Below are 11937 nucleotides of genomic sequence, written 5' to 3'. Positions count from 1 at the left end.
TTTTTTGAGATGGAGTCTCGCTCTATTGCCCAGGCTGGAGTGTAGTGGCATGATCTCCGCTCACTGCAAGCTCTGCCTCCCGGGTTCATGCCATTCTCCTGCCTCAGCCTCCCAAGTAGCTGGGACAACAGGCGCCTACCACTACGCCCAGCTAATTTTTTTTTTTTTTGTATTTTTAGTAGAGATGGGGTTTCACTGTGTTAGCCAGGATGGTCTCGATAGCCTGACCTCATGATCCACCCTCCTCGACCTCCCAAAGCACTGGGATTACAGGCGTGAGCCACCGCGCCCGGCCTAAGTGGCTAATTTAAACCTGATTTATTTTCAAAGAGTTTCTTTCTCATCTGCATTAAGAATTAAAACATTAATATAAGGTGAGGCCCAAAGATAAGGAGGGAGTCTTTGCCCTCCACATCTGTATCAGCCTCCATGAGTCATTAAAAAATGATGAATTGTTTTTTCCTTCTCTTTAAAACAGAATTCTGTGGTCTCAAATATTCCAGAAGTATGCCTAAGGGGCTATGATTTACAATTATTCTGTCTCATGCTGATTAGCATAAATGACCATGATAGAAAATTGTATGCAAACCCTAGAAGAGTCAATAAAATGTATTGATCCATAGCAGCAACTAAAGGAGGAAAAATTGCTTACAGTCTATGCTTCAAGCTTCCGATCTAATTTAGTAGAGGATCTCATAACCTGAAAATAATTCCATGTTTACAAAGCATTCTGCTGATGGTTGCATGAATTATATTTCACAAGCAGATAGACAAATCAGTCTCTGTACTCTGCTCTACTCCCCATTCTATCAGGCTGTGAGTCTGTACCCGGATTAACACAGAGGCATTAATGCAGCAACTGTAAAGCCAAAAAGAATGCTCCTCTCCATTAGAAACTATTGTGAGGTGCTGTTGTAGTAGGCAAGTGGCATGGCATTTAAAAGCATTTGAGGCTTTGCCTCTTAAAATATTTCTTTCCCCTCTAAAATGTAGCATCGAAGGTGGTAGGTATGTAGGTAATGAGAAGAAATGTCTTCACTCCTCTGAAAAGGTTAGGATAAATTTTGCTCACCACTTCTCTTATTCATTACATACTTAGACCTTGATCATTAAAACACTTACAAACTCTAGAAAACAAAACTGCTTTAAGACTAACAGATGAGAAGAGCTTTATCATTATTTTTCCTTAGCTTTTTTGTATTTCAAAGATTTTACTTCCAGCTGAGCAATACCAATTCAAGCCTGACAAGTAGGTAGGTGCAGTACACAATCTTTATACATTCATGGCCACATTTAATTAGGGAAAAGCATGCAGTTATGACAAAGGAATGGTGAGATGCTGAGAAATACAGGCTCCTTTAAAGTACTACACGAAGTGCAGGGGACACAGTCACCTTTCCGCAGGTCCTGGCCTTGGGGCCCTCCAGAGGCAAATGATCCTGGTGATAATTACTCTACTCCTTTCATATAGTTCTTCTTTGTTTTAATATACTCCTGGGCTTTCCTAGCTACATGCTAGGTAAATGTAACTGATGAAAGCCAGCACTTTTCTGACTGGAGTGCTGACCAGGTAAATCAAAGGTTACTTTTTTGGTATAATATCCCCTCAGTTATGCCAGGTCCCTGATAATCAAGTTTCATGGCAAACTCCAGAGGCCACCTGGGTCAGCTTTTCACTCCACTACTAGGGTTTAAGCCACCGGAGACACCAGAGAACTTCTGACCTGGAGTCTGTGGACTTCTAAGATGTCTATGAAAAGAACTCACTGTGTCCATGAACTTGGGTTGTTCAAAAAATTTATTATTTCCACTAACCAGAAACTGAAATGTAACATTGCCTTCATTTATGCATCAGTCATCACAGTATTAGCCACGTATTTTTCCATATCACATTAACAGTTGTTGCAGATACATTAAAAAATTATGGCTGGGCGCGGTGGCTCACACCTGTAATCCCAGCACTTTGCGAAGCAGAGGTGGGTGGATCACTTGAGGTCAGGAGATCGAAACGATCCTGGCCAACATGGTGAAACCCCGTCTCTATTAAAAATACAAAAATTAACCGGGCATGGTGGCAGGCGCCTGTAGTCCCAGCTACTCGGGAGGCTGAGGCAGGAGAATCGCTGGAACCCAGGAATCAGAGGTTGCAGGTAGCCGAGATCATGCCACTGCACTCCAGCCTGGGTGACAGAGCAAAACCCTGTCTCAAAAAAAAAAAAAAAAAAAAAAAAATTATTTGTATTCATTATCACTTCAAAGTTACGGTTGTTACTAGACATGTCTCTAGATCTTGGCATCTTATGTGCTAATAAAGAACCACATATATCACAAATATTTTAATGTGTTCGTGACTATTTCATTATAATTGGTTTCCTTTATAATATTACATATTTTATGTTATACATTTAAAAATATTATTCTGAAATTACATCCATAGGTTTTACTATACTGCCAATGGAATCTGTAACTAAAACAAACAAACAAAAAAAACCAGGTAAGAATAGTGAATCTACAATGTCTTGCCAATGTCACACAACTAGTTAGTGGCAGAAACATGAATAGAAACAAGATCCCTTTTTAAATTCTTATTTTCAATAGACAAATAATAATTGTACATATTCGTGGAGTACACAGTTATATAAAACAAGATCTCTGGAGTCACACTTCAGGGCTCATCTCATTACACTGTTTCATTCCAGATGACCTTAGCTAAAAATAAAAAAACACACAGGATCCCCAAAAGAACGAACATAAAATGGAAGCATGTTCTAGGCACTGAATGAGGCACTGGGTTCTCACAAGCATCATCCCTTTCCGTCTGACAATCTTTCATCATCATCAGTACGTGTGGACCTATCAGTTTCTTCGTTCAAGGTATTCAAAAGCAAGTTGAGATATTAAGTGTTAAAGCTCAAACATCTAAGAAACAGAAAATCAGTTTACCTATTTGGCCCATCAAAGAGGATTATCCTCAATGACTGCAAATAGTACGTAAACATTATTTCGGATGAAGATAACACAATCCTTTCTAGAAAAGAGATTCAAAAGTCTTTTGAATGTGTGTATATATATAGATATATATATATACACCCCACATTTTGAGCACAACAGTATACCCTCCATATATATGCTTGTACGATTATGTATGTGTGTGTATATATAGATATATATCGTGTGTGTACATATATAGCTATCTATATGTGTGTGTATATATATAGATATGTATATACACAATGAAATACTGTTCAGCCTGAAACAAGGAAGAAAATTCCAACACATTCTACAACATGGGTGAACCTTGAGGACATTGTGCTAAGTGAAATAAGCAAGCCACAAAAAGACAAATACTACATGACTCCAGTTAAATGAGGTACCTAGAGTAGTCAAATTCACAGAGACAGAAAGTTAGAATGGGGGTTGTCAGGGGTTGGGGGAGGGGGAATGGGGAGTTGCTCTTTAATGAGTAGAGTTTGGTTTGCAGGATGAAAGGAATTCTGTGGTTGCACAGCACTGTAAATGTACTTAACACTACTAACGTGTACACGTAAAAATGGCCAAGATGGTAAATTGTATGCGCACACAATTAAACATTTTTTTCTATTCTAAAAAATAAAAGACATGAACAGAATGGAGAAGAGATGCAGCAATAATTGGACAAAAATTTAAAAAATACTGAGTGCAGAATACGAATAAGCTAAGGAGGCATATTTATCCTACATTTGCCAGTCTTTCAAACACTCAAAATATCATGTCATAATTACTCCACCATCCTGCCCTCCACCCATAAGTTTGCAAATAACTCAGAATAAAAGTACCCATCTTAAAAGAGTTAAAGCCATTGGGTTAGGAGGATCTGTTCTTAGTCCTCCAGCATGTTCACTCCGATCCACATAATGAAGATTCATTTGGCACTGTTTAAATGATAGGACACAGGACCCACAGAAAGACTTTCTCACTTTGATTCTCCGCAAGCCACCTAGGTGTATCTTTAAGGTCTTGAAGCAATGGGCTCTGGAAACAGTGACATCATTGTTCATAGAGTCCTTTTCAGCTGCTACGGCTTGGAATGACCAATGTATGATCACGTGCTACCATGTAATTTTTGGCTTCTCAAAGATTCTCCTAAAAATGTCTAAGTAGGTCAAGGCCCACAGACTCTAGATTGCTAGAAAAGATGAGGGATATTATCTGAAAGCTAGACCTACAATGTAAGAACTTTTTCTCATTCCTTTATGTCACTGTCTCCCCAGAAACTGAAGTCATGGCTTAATGTGGGTTGAAGCTAAGCTGGACGATAATATATATACAATGGAATATGTAACTTAGAGTAATCATAAATCACAGTTATTTAGAATATCTGTTGAACCTTCCTATTCATTAGAATCATCAATCTCCACAGGATATTTCTAATAGAACATTGTTCTTGCTCTATTTAGCTTAGACCCCACAAACTTTACATGCCATCTTACAAAGTATCACTTGGGTGATTCTGTGTGTTCATCAATTACATGCTTGCACCAAAAGGTAGATATGGCTATTTATCATTGGTAATTTATGGGCCTGCCATATTCTAGGCATATGGGAGGGGAAATATCAAACTCAAAAAAAAAGCTACTGTTGCTCAAGGTCACAGCATGGAGGCTCCATCTTATTTCACACACACAAATCAGATCTACTGAAGATGGAAATGTATTATACATTACACAAACAGTTTCAGACTTTGTTAAAAGCAGAACTTAGAATATGCATTAACAGCAATTTGCATTTAGTGATGTTCCATATTTGAACATTAAATGTGTTAAAGGGGAAAAGTAAACAAAAATATTCAATTGTTTCCTTGAAATTCTGATGGCAATTCAGCAAAGGTTCGTAGTAGTAATGAAACTCCAGAAGTTCTTTGCTCCATAACAGTATCTTTTATCCAGTACCTTGCCACTGCTGCCTGCCTCCCTGTTTCCCAAGTTCCACATGAGGGAATTTTATTCCTTAGAAGCTCTTCGTCCTAAAGTATATGCAATGTTCATTCCAAACTTGAATTTGGCAATAATGTACCCTACTGTCATCTTTTTTTTTGGTAGAGAAAAATATGGAACACCAGACTGACATTCTAGCAATAATGTACCATGCAATATGAGAGTCACAAACTTGGAAGGCACCTCAAGTAGACAAAAAGCTACTTGGCATGATGTATTAAAATTCATAAACGTGTTCACGTCACTTTGGCATAACAATCTCTATTCTGGGAAATTATCCTAAGGACATAGTCCAAAAGATAGAAAACGCTATACGCACAAATATGCTCACTGTGTGGTGCTTTCATTCAATAAACCTTTATTAAGTGTCTATTATGTGCCAGGCACTATGCTGGCCTAAAGTCTGTGCCTTAAGACACTCGCAGTCAGCTTGGAATTCAGATAAGTATATACAGAATTACAACATGTTGGAATGAATGCTAACTGAGGACTGTGTGAAAGCAAAGGAAATATTAAAATATGCAGGAAGTAGGGGACAGACAGAATCAAGGAGAACTTTACAAAATTTTGGGTAATGCTCTTACAATTTCTTCAGTATTTTTTAAGACACAAGGAAATGTTAAAATACTGAACAAATAAATCATTTTAGTATCCTGAAAAATGACTCCTCAGTACATTTTTTAAAATAAAAAATATCAAGCAAACATAACTGCCTTTAGCAGCTCTCAAAAGTTCTCATCTTTCTCTCCACTGTGTGTGGGAGTTAGAGTGTGGTAATCAATCAGTAAGTCCTCACCTGGCACATTCTACCACAGTCTATTCTCAGTCTTAGTCTTCTATCAGACACCAGGGTGTCCCTAATCAAAACTGCTAAGAAACTGTGAATTCACTTTGCTTAAAAAACAAAGCAAAATAAACACACCAAAAAATCTTATTGCTCCTTTGAGAACTTTTTTGTTCAAATGGCTCAGAGTTGCTTCAGAAATTCCTGGTTTAAGATTTCAGAAGGTCTCTTGCTAAATATGGTATTTGTAATTTGTAATGATTTTTTTTAGTGTATTTTCAAATTTGTTTATAAGTTTTTGAAGAAGCATAGACTGGACTCACCTTGCAATATATAGTAAGAAATAATCTAAGCTAAATCGGGATATGTTGCAATCTATACAGCATGCCTGTATTTACACTTGGATAAGAGAAAATTCTATTTCTGTAACATGCACAACATTCAATTCAAGTCAGGACATGATACATATCAGGGTTTGGGGGCCATGAAGATACCTCTTTCAACATGTTCTGTCCTGTACCACGGCTCAAGGCCTTGGCTATACTCCAGAAGTGGGGTGGGGCTGTAGAAGGGTTACCAGAGAAGGTCATGCCTGAACTCACTTTCTTGAAAAAGTGGCTAAAGACTGAACTTGAAACAACCAATAGAAAAAGAGTAAAATTATAATTTATTGAGTCTCTATATTTGCCAGGGATTGTCCTAGGTAAGAGGCTAGCAAAGTCTTTCTGTCAAGGGCCAGATAATTGCAGACCAGAGTTTCTGTGGCAACTACTCGATTCTGTCATTGTAGCACAAAGAGCCACAGACCATCCCATGGGAATCAGTGTAGCTGTGTTCTAACAAAGGTCAGTACACAAAACCAGGCAGTGGCCAGATTGGGCCTGTAGGCTGTAGTCTGTCTACACCTGCTCTAAGTGCTTCACAATCCATTTTACTTATGGTACAAAAAAGGCTTGCTGATTCTTTTCCATACTGAAAGATGCGGAAACCAAGTATCATACATGAGATGGCCTGCCAAGGTCACAGTCTAACTCAGGATTCCAACTGTCTGTCCAAATCCAAAGTCTAAACCCTTTCTACTATATGAGAAGGGCCTCTTAGCAAGAATACAGAGGAAAAGGTGTCAACTTGAATAAAATAAATAATGCCAAGTCTAAAGACTTCCTTCTTGTTTAACAGTAACTGATGTAAGCCCATCTATACCAAAATATGGAGGACATCAAACATGATGGTAAGCAGGTGAAGCAATCTTTCTAAGAGAAGCTTCTGGAATAGTCAGTGGTAAATTCCTTCATACCAAAGGGAAAAGAAACCAAATTCTGTATGATAATGTGGCAGATTGTGGGAAGGCTATAATGTGGTCATGCTCCTAGAATTCCAACACTCTCTGAGAGAATTTTGTAAAACAACCTCATTGGTATCTATATATTCAGTAATTCATTCATTCCATGACCAGGTAGTACACCATCTATAAGTACTTTAAAAGAGGATGTGGCAATTGTCCTTCAGAACTTTCAACAGAACTGGGAGGCAAGGCATACAGTTAATTACCTGCTGATCTGAATTGCCACTTGAGGGCAAAAAGACACTGTAGAGGTGATATGTACAGTTCAGTGCCTGAAACTCAAGGGAGAATAGGCATAAATACGAGCATACTTCTCCTAGTTGAATCTTAACTAGGTTTTCACCTCAAGAGATTAAAGATTCTATTTTCACCACGGTTGTCCTACTTTGGAACCTGAAGACAAGATTCCCAGACCATCTCTGTTGTTTACCAGCTTGAAATTTTGTTACCTAAACATTAGTTTCCTACCTCACCATGAGGGGGTTCAACTAGACATTTCTGAAAGTCTATTCCAGATTATATCTCCATGAATCAGATTTTCAACATATGACTCTATATACCCAACTTTCAAAAACAGTAATTCCCTGGATAGAACTTAGATGTCCATATATTTTAGTCCATGACAGCGTTCTTCACATCTTTAGAGTTAAAAAAAAGTTTCAATTATTAAAACTATTTCCCTTAAAAAGCAGAAACTATCACTTACAAAGTTGCATAACTTATGTCTGAAAATTAAATATGATTTTCCCCAAAAGACAGAGGGGAAAGGAAGATGAGGAGCAGATGGATTCATTGTTCCCCTATGGAGAAAAAACATTTCTACACCTTGCAAAAATATATTAATTGGCCTGCCATCTGGCAAGCCTGCTCACATACATAAGGGATAAAGTTTAGATCTTGAGGTTTAACATTTAAGCCTGTGGGGAGATGGTAATTGGAGTCTTTCTGAGCTAGGATTAGTATTTTTAAAGGAAGCATTTCAAGAGAGATCCGAATACAGTAGGAGAAAAACACGACCTGAAATGTGAGCCCATCCAGGGTGCCTTCACTAGTGTCAATGGGTCCATCTCCACTGCATACCAGGAAGCTGGCTGTGGACACGCCCACAATGGGTGCAGCCGCGCATTAACTAGCACAGCAGCCTCTGGACTCCTTTCCAGTATGCCCCAGGACTTAACCATCAACCCGCCCCAGTCTTCTTGTATACTATAGGTATTTTTTAAAATTTCTAGAAATCTTACCATTGCAAAGTTGGGCATTTAAAAGAATCTCATTAAGGGAAAACAGCAGATAATAAACCAGGAGGTACAATAAAATATCTGCGTTGTGGTATGCATGCAACATGTGTGCACATATGCAGAGAGGAAAAATATTACTCTGCCAAGTTTGTAATAGTGGTTATATCTGAGTACTAGAATTTGGGGTGATTTTTTAAAAATATATTTTCCCCATTTTTTGTCTTGAGCATGTATTAGTTTAAAATTTAGTTTAAAGGTTATATAAGGTTCATTAAAATTAAAATATAATAAAAATAGTGGAAGGACTTGATAAGTTATTTTACAAAGCAAATAAGGTCCTTGTAATTTATCTTTTATAAAATACATATTTTCTTCCATCTTCACCTGCATAGAAAAACTCTACGATTCCTTCTGATCTCCATGCTTACTTTCCAACAATCATAATCTATATCTTAAATTATACACCTTCCAAGTCCTCCACTGTCAAGGCCCTGTTTCCGTCCCCAATAAACATCCCCAAATTATTTTTAACAATTTCCTGCTAGTCGTATCTGTTTATCTGGTTTCTTATAAGTTTTTTCATCTATGTAGTATCAAAGGGACTTTTTTTTTTTTGAGACAAGGTCTTGCTCTGTCACCCAGGCTGAAGTGCAGTGGCACGATCATTGCTCACTGCAGCTGCGACCTCCCAGGCTCAAGCAATCCTTCAACCTCAGTCTCCGGAGTAGCTGGGACCACAGGTATGCATGTTTAAATTTTTTTTTTTTTTGAGATGGAGTCTCCCTGTGTCTCCCAGGCTGGAGTGCAGTGGCACGATCTCGGCTCACTGAAAGCTCCACCTCCTGGGTTCATGCCATTCTCCTGCCTCAGCCTCCTGAGTAGCTGGGACTACAGGCGCCTGCTACCATGCCCGGCTAATTTTGTTTCTTTTTTTTTTTGTATTTTTAGTAGAGACGGGGTTTTACCGTGTTAGCTAGGATGGTCTCAATCTCCTTACCTCATGTCTGCCCACCTCGACCTCCCAAAGTGCTAGGATTACAGGCGTGAGCCACCGCGCCTGGCTGTTTAAAATTTTTTATGGAGACAATGCTCTCCCTATATTGCCCAGGCTGGTCTTGAACTCCAGGGCTCAAGTGACCCTTCTGCCTCTCAAAGTGCTGGGATTACAGGCATAAGCAACTGTTGTCTGTCCAAATGAGCTATTACATATTAATAGTGGACCACATAATTTAGTTTGCTTATCTTTCAGGTATTTCATTCTGATGCATTTTTCTGGTACTCCACTTGACAATATCACCATGTAATCTAACTATGTGTTAGTCATTTCCTAATAAAAATGATTTTTAAAGAGGATGACACAGTGTACCATAGTATCCTGGATGGAATAGAAAAAGGATATTAGGAAAAAATTGTGAAATATTAATAAAATGCAAAATATAATTATAAAATAGGAAAGGAGAGCAAAACAAATGTCTTAGTCTAGTCGTATATCAGCATCATCAAACTGCTAAATCTATGTAACATTTTTTGAGGTAATAGAAATACTGGGCTGGGTACGGTGGCTCACACCTGCAATCTCTGCACTTTGGGAGGCTGAGACGGGCGGATCACGAGGGCAGCAGTTCCAGACCAGCCTGACCAACATGGAGAAACTCCATCTCTACTAAAAACACAAAAATTAACTGGGCATAGTGGTGCACACCTGTAATCCCAGCTACACGGGAAGCTGAGGCAGGAGAACCGCTTGAACCCAGGAGGCAGAAGTTGCACTGAGCTGAGATCACACCACCGCACTCCAGTCTGGGTGATAGGGTGAGACTCTGTCTCAAAAAAATAAAAATAAAAAAAATAAAAAAAGAAACACTCTACACCTTTACTTGCATGTTAGCTACATGAATTTATTTGTTAAAATTTATTGAACTACATACCTGAAAAAGGATGATTTTACCGTGTGTAAATGTTATCTCAATAAACCTATCTTAACAAAACAAAACTAACACCTAGTTGCCTGGAGTAAATACAAGTGGTAAGCCCTGTGTCAGTACAAATCTGAGTAAGTCTTGGGTCTAGGTTAGTAGTAATAAAACACACTTTCTTTAACCTTTAACAAAGTCCCTAGAGGGAAGACTTCTTTCATTCCGTCTTTAGGTAGGGGCAGCTATTCCCCAAAAACATTGTATTATCAAAAGCTAAGAGATGGCCAGTAAAGTTCGTGTGTGTGTGTGTGTGTGTGTGTGTGTGTGTGTGTGTGTGTGATTTAGAGAATTCTGGACACAATATTTGTGTCCTTTGTGTGTTGTAGATTATTTATAGTCTATTCTTATGCAATTGTTTTATATATTACAAAGCAGTTACTTTTCCGTTCTCTAAACACAGTAATTTTCTCAAAGGAAAAGGTGTATTTGAGTGCCACTGAGTCATCTCCTCCTTAAAAATAGTTAGCAATAGCACTTTCAAGACAAATTGTTACATTTTTTAAAAGGAAAGAAGACTATAAGTAATTCATCTCTAAAATCTCCCAACAGTTATTTTCTGGCATACCCATTGTATTGCCATCCATATAAGCAGAAAGAATTTTTGTCCTTTCTAAGGGATGAACTACATGCATTATTACAAGATCGGCATGGATTTTGAAATGTGTGGATAACATATACACTTATGTGAATGTGCAGGATTTTATAAAACATAGAGGGAAAGCTCAGGAAAATAAGCCTGAGTGCATGGGGTGTTACTCATTCAAAGGCCTGGAAGACAGCAGCTGTGCAGAGCTACACCATAAGTAAAGCTTCAATTTAAAAGCACAAACCCATTTAAACACCATCGTACACTGTGATACTTTAAGATGAGGAAATTACAGCAGAATACATTTACAATTTCCATTAACAGGAAAGAGAATCAGCAGGTGGCAATCTTAAAACAAAGTAAAACCTACTTCTGTTTTTCACTCGCTTCCCTCAGACAGCGGGCAGCATTTTCTAAACGAAAGATCAAAATTATCAGAGCTCTATATTCCACAAATGTCTTCTGAATTGCCAAGGGGGTACTGTCCTATAAAATTAAAAAGGCACTAAAATCTTGCTTTATAAATATTATTTTCAGTAATTAGAATGTTGTTGGAGCTATATTTCTTTTGGCCATAAGATAGTAAAGTTTTTAATCCAAATTCACTACTTACTACTGGTGAGATTTGGGGACAGTTAGGTAATTTCTCTAGTCCTCAATTTTTTCATCTGGATAATAAATATAATAACATATCCTTCATGGAGTTGTTGTGAGGATTAAATGAGACTATATCAAACTGTCTCCATAGATATTCTCCCCCTCCCTCCTCCTCGGCTGATGTTGGTAGATCTACCAGTTACTGCAAGTCACTCTAATTCTTTGTCTGTATTACTGTCTAAAGCCCACTAGATTGAACTACTTGAAGAAAAGGATCATGCTATACATATCTTCGTTTCCCAGGTGATAATCGTAGCCCTGGTCACATAAAAGGAACTCAATAAATATTTGTCATACAAATGAAAAAATGAGGTGATGTGATAAATCCTCAGACCCTGTTCTCAGAAGCCAAACTTAGCCAAACTAGGTTATCAGGTT

General features: G+C 38.1%; 1 protein-coding gene across 9 annotated transcripts in view; it reads right to left on the bottom strand.

Moving 5' to 3' along the window:
* MAST4 (microtubule associated serine/threonine kinase family member 4) overlaps positions 1–11937 on the bottom strand; it is a 589801-nt gene that overhangs the window by 152632 nt on the left and 425232 nt on the right. The gene's annotated exons all lie outside the window — the stretch shown is intronic.

This window comes from Rhinopithecus bieti, unplaced genomic scaffold, assembly GCF_001698545.2.
Source record: "Rhinopithecus bieti isolate Rb0 unplaced genomic scaffold, ASM169854v2 scaffold_34958, whole genome shotgun sequence".
NCBI classification, from domain to species: Eukaryota; Metazoa; Chordata; class Mammalia; order Primates; family Cercopithecidae; genus Rhinopithecus; species Rhinopithecus bieti.
The sequence above is the reverse complement of the archived record's forward strand: the minus strand, read 5'-3'. Positions and strand labels throughout refer to the sequence as shown.